Consider the following 5795-nt stretch of genomic DNA (forward strand, 5'->3'; position numbering starts at 1 on the left):
CCAATCTTTCTTTTGAACTAGCCATTTACTGATATCTTGATAAGTGTATGGTTTATATTTCCACGAATAAAATAGTTTGTCCTTGTTGTGTCCCTTGAAAATAGTTTTTGATGTTGACTCTTATATGTTAAATTTGCTATTGAGTTGGGTTGAGACAAAATCTTGAAAATCTGCAAGTTCATTTTTGACTATAGGCCTAGTTTTTTTGTCAAGATATATTACAGAACCTGAAGTCTTTTATTTTAGCTGTTAATAAATCCCGTACAATTTTAATTGTAGATCCAGCATATTTGAATTGTTTGGTTTTTCTTTGTTTCATATAGCATTTTCTCTTTGATCTGGGTTTTTTGAAATTTAGCAATGATGTTTCTATGTATTTTCCTTGTAGGATCTCTTTTGAGATTAGCAGATTTTTTCCTATTTCTACTTTTCTCTTGTGTCCTATCATTTTAGGAAAATACTCTGATTATTTCTTATATTATTATATCAAAGTTCTTTTTTTGGTCACAGCTTTCAGGTAGTTCAATTACCTTTTTCTCTTCTTGATCTGTTCTCCAAATCTGTTGTTTTTCTTATGTTTCACATTTCACATTCACATTATGTTCTATTTTTTCATTCTTTATATTTTGTTTTGTTATTTCTTGATCTCTTGGGAAGCTACCTTTCCTTTGCCCAATTCTAAGTTTCAAAGAATCATTTTCATCTTTAAGACTCTATCTCCTTTTCTGGTTGGTTGATTTTCTTTTCATATATATATTTTTAAATTTTTCTTGGATGATTTTTTTTTTAAGTTTTTTCCTCAGTCTCTCATTGATTTTTAAAGTCTTGAGTTCTATACATTTTTATGGGCAGATGGCCATTTAAAGTTACTCTTCAGGACAAGGTGAACCCAGATCTTCCCTATTCCCATAAGTTTCTATGACTAGGTTCTTGCCTTCTTTGGCTTTTAATTTCTTTCTTTTCCTTTTTTTTTTGCTGAGGTAATTGGGATTAAGGGACTTGCCCAGGGTCAGACAGGTAGGACAAGTTAAATGTCTGAGACCAGATTTGAACTCAGGTCCTCCTGACTTCAGGGCTAGTGCTCTATCCACTGCCCCACCTAGCTGCCCCCATTTTTTTTTTTTTTTAAATGAGAACTATTACTGTAAGCACCTCTAATCCTGGGGTGGGGATGGTGCCTCTGGCTTCATTTCAGCTTTCCCCTTTGGCCTAGACTCTCAAACCAAAAGCTCCACCCTCCTGCAAATTCTTGCAGCCATTATCGTTCCTGCCCCCCTGCCTCTGCACTCACCAGGTGTGCTGATTCCTTCTCGCCCAGGGCCACATCTTCGCATCATAAATGGGTCTGGTGTTCCTTACTAGCAAAGGTTCCCTTCGTCTTCCCAGACTTAGACCCCTGACTCTTCATACTGACTAGGAGGTGAAAGTTCTATGACTTGGGCTGAGGCTCCCTCCAACCCAAGCTAGTCCCAAGGTTCTTCCTGTTTCCTGTTTCTGTAGAGCTAGCTTAAAGTTAAGTCCTGATTTGGGGTCTTTTTTCTGCTAATTTTGGGCTGTCCTAGGAGGACCCAGTTCTGCCCCAACCTTATGTGGTTTTTCACTAGTCTGTGTTTACTCTCAGGCACAATTTTATTTTGTTTATTGGGGAAATTTAGAGAGCTTGGAATTTTCTGACCTATTTAGCCATTTTCCCAGCATTCTCCTCTCCTTCCTCCTATCAGGATGCTATATCAACACAACTGGAGGACACTATAAACTGGAGGACTTCAAGAGAAGGCATTGTTTGAACTTTACTAAAGCATTAAAACATTTCACTAGCTAAATAAAATGTATAAAAATGTACACATTAATTTTTTGGATAACAATTTATTCCCATATATATGCATAGATGTATTTATAAAGACATTTATACATATATTTGTGTATATATTAAATAGATTAGATATATATAAATAAATATAATCAGCAGGGTAGATCTTTCCTGAGAATATAATGATCTAATCTGTGGAAAATAATCATCCAATTATGGTTATATCTATAAATTGAGATTAATTTCACATTTTAATTTACTGGTATGTGTAAATGGGAGAGATATTTATCCTTTTATTTGGAAAATGTTAATGATTGTGTCTGCCACATAATGAGTATCTGACAAATATCCCAATTTGTAGTTGGAAACTAGTCTATTCCTTAGGATACCTTGAACATTTATATGAAAATATGCATTTTATTTCTATGTATTATAAGCATAAATATGGCATAAATTATTACAGTTATTGAGTTCTGGCTACACCATATAAATGTACATATACACATAGTATATCTTTATATGTACACATGTGAAATAATAGCTAGATTTTGTAAAATGTTTTCAAGTTTACAAAGTACTTTCCAAATACACATTTTATCTTCACAACCCCTAAAAGATAGGTGCTATTTTGCAGATGAGGAAACTGAGGCTAGTAGAGGTTAAATGTTTTGTCCTGGATCACATACAGCTAATAAATATCCCATATGAACTCAGGTCCTCCTGATTCCAGTTCCATATTTTTTTTTAATTTAATAATAACTTTATATTGACAGAATCCATGCCAGGGCAATTTTCCACAACATTATCCCTTGCACTCGCTTATGTTTCGATTTTTCCCCTCCCTCTCTCCATCCCCTCCCCAAGATGGCAAGCAGTCCTATATATGTTAGATATGTTGCAGTATATCCTAGATACAATACATATTTGCAGAATCGAACAGTTCTCCTGTTGCACAGAGAGAATTGGATTCAGCAGTTCCATGTTTATAAATGCACACTTCATGTACATTTGAACAATAAAAGAATTTGTACCATAACTTCATTTAGTAGTGATGCCAATTTTTTGGGTTCCTAACAAGCCTGATGTACAGAGATCAAAGAGTAAGTCCTTCCTCTTCTTAGCAGCTTGAAAAAGACACACACTTTGGTAGAGGAGAGGTATCCCCCAAATTCTCTAAGAAATTATAAAATGGAAAAGTTCAAAAATTGCTAATTTAGGTAGATGTGATCCTTTTCAATTAACTATTGAATAAAAGGCCAGAAGCATCTCTGTATGTTCTTACTTCTTTATAGATCATATAGCAATCATTTCTATTTTGGTCAGAAACCCTGATGGTCTCCCCCTCCAGATTTATTTATTCATCTATTTATCCATCCATCCATCCACTTATTTGTTTAGACTAGGTGAAAGAAGTCATTCTTTGCTTCATTTGCTACCTAGCCTTAATCACTGAATAGGTGCAATTTCAAATTTGAGACCTGTTGAAAGCCTCAGTTTAAAAAGGCCAAAGTCTCCCTTTGCTTCCATCTCCAGTTATTCTCCTGATCCATATATTGCCACTGAAGCCAGATGGCTTTGAAGGAGATAAAGGAAGTGATTTTGTTTTATGAGAGAGAGAGAGAGAGAGAGAGAGAGAGAGAGAGAGAGAGAGAGAGAGAGAGAGAGAGAGAGAGAGAGAGAGAGAGAGAGAGAGAGAGAGACCTGCACTACTTTAGGAAAAATCACCTTAGCAGTTTAATGATAGATTTGGAGTGAGGAAAAGACCTCAGGCAGGCAAACCCAACAACAGGTTATTGTAATAATCCAAGTTGGAGGTAATAGGGGCTTGCACTAAAGAAGTGGCAATGACAGAAGAAAGTAATGCATTGGAGACATGTTGCCAAGATGAAAACTCCTAGAGCTTGAGAGGGTTGAGGAGGATTCAGACAGTAAGATAAATATGGCTCACCTCTGGGTTTTGAGACTGAAGAATCATAAAAATAAATGGTTATGCCCTCTAAAATAATGGAGAAGGAAGGAGGGTTTTGAAGAAAGATATTAAGTTCAATATGCCAGGTACTGTGCTAAGTTTTAGGGATTCAGTCAAAAGACCAGCTCTTGCCCTCAAGAAGCTTATATATTCTATCACTTCTCTTGAACCTATCCCTTTTTCCCCCATGTGAAAAATAGCTACCCTAATTCAACAATCTATCACCTCCAAAATAGTCTATAAAGAGCCTTCTAATTGTTTTCCTGTCTCACTTTCAACCTCCAAACTATTCTGCTTTATGCAGTTTGCCAAAACTTTACTGAGGCATAGCTCTTAGCATTATTTCCTTACTCAATAAACTCCAGTGGCACCTTATACCTTCTAAGATGAAATATAAACTCCTGTTTGCTACTTTAAAACCTTCTCAAGTTAGATCGAAAGGACAATTTCTTCCTTATTATTTATTACTCTCTTTGTACAAACACTTGAGTTCAACCACACTGGCTAACTTAGTTCTTTGTGCCCGATTCTCAGTCTGAGTTTGTACACATGCACATGTACACATGAACCCTTATTCTGGTTCCTTACTTCAGTCTCTTGAAATCCCTTTTTTCCCATGAAGATTCAGTCCAAACTCCTCAGTGAACAGGTTTCCTTTCTGACATCCATCCTTCATATGGTCTTTTCTTTCCTTCATATATTCAACCATATTAGAGAAATTTTAAGCTCCTCTAAGATTGGCATTGGTTTCACTAATTGTATCTCTAGCAATCATGAATCCTAGTAGGCACTTAATGCTCTCTATATAAAACCCCTCACAATCTTGCCCCTTTCAATTTGGGAGGGTCTTCTTACATTTGACTTCCCTGCATATATAAAATCCAACTACACTGGTCTCCTACATGTTCTTTGCACACAGCACTTGCCTTTTCATTGGCCGTCTCTCATGCCTGAAGATTGGATTCTTTTTGTTTGTCCTAGTCTCAGGATTTAAAACAGATCTCAAATCCCACCTTCTGCAAGGTTTTCCCCTCCCCTACTTTTAGTTTCTTTTTAAAAAAACTGATTATCTATTTTACACTGCTTTATATCTCGAATATATAATATCTTCTCCATTAACACGGTCAAGGGCCACGTTTTTTCCTAACATTTCCTAGTATTCCCCAGCACTTAGAACAGGGTGGAATATACAACTAGTGTCCAATAAATTAATGTTTTTACATTTCCCTCTCCTTCACATCCAGCCATACGGGCATTCCTAAAGACCTTCGATTACGATTCACTCTTAATCTGGGCTGGGGTCTACCAATTGATATAAATAACGAAATAAGTAGTCACTTCCTCGTCTCCAAACACCGAGGTTACGGCAATGAGCCCATCCATAACTGCATCCATCCTGGTCACTAGCAAGAAATAACACGGGAAAGGTTGTCTTTATTTGAAAAATGGTCTTTTATCTAAGTAGTTCATGAGTGAAAACAAAGCTGCTTTATCAAAGTTTCCATTTCTCCATTCGGCTTCCTTTTTCCTCTTCTCCCCGGAAGTACTGTTCCTTTCTTCATCCTTTCCTTTTTTCCTTCACTTTACCCCCTTTCCACTCTCTTCCCACACGGATCTTTGGCTCTAGTGATTAGGTCGCGACTCCAGGATGTCAAGCAGGTGATCGTTCCCTGGCGGGACTCGCAGGAAAAGATGCTTTCGTTCCCCACTTCCCATTCCCAGGAATACCGAGTCCGCCTGGGTCACCGGGTTGCCCAAAAGTAAAGCTCCGCAGGCCTTAAGAAAACCCATTCTCACCCCCACTCCCACCCCAGAATAAGGAGACTGCGGAAGAGTTAGAACATTAGATAAGATAGGAAGACTCAGACTGGAATAACGGCGATAGCTCAGGATTTCGAGTTTAAAAAACAAAAGTACTTAGGTCTAGTCCTCTCCCACGGAACACGTCATATCGCGAGAATTCTCCACTTATTCTCTTTCCCCCTCCCGTCTTCTCCGCAGGGGCTCACGTGACAA

The sequence above is a fragment of the Antechinus flavipes genome, chromosome 3, assembly GCF_016432865.1.
Source record: "Antechinus flavipes isolate AdamAnt ecotype Samford, QLD, Australia chromosome 3, AdamAnt_v2, whole genome shotgun sequence".
NCBI lineage: Eukaryota > Metazoa > Chordata > Mammalia > Dasyuromorphia > Dasyuridae > Antechinus > Antechinus flavipes.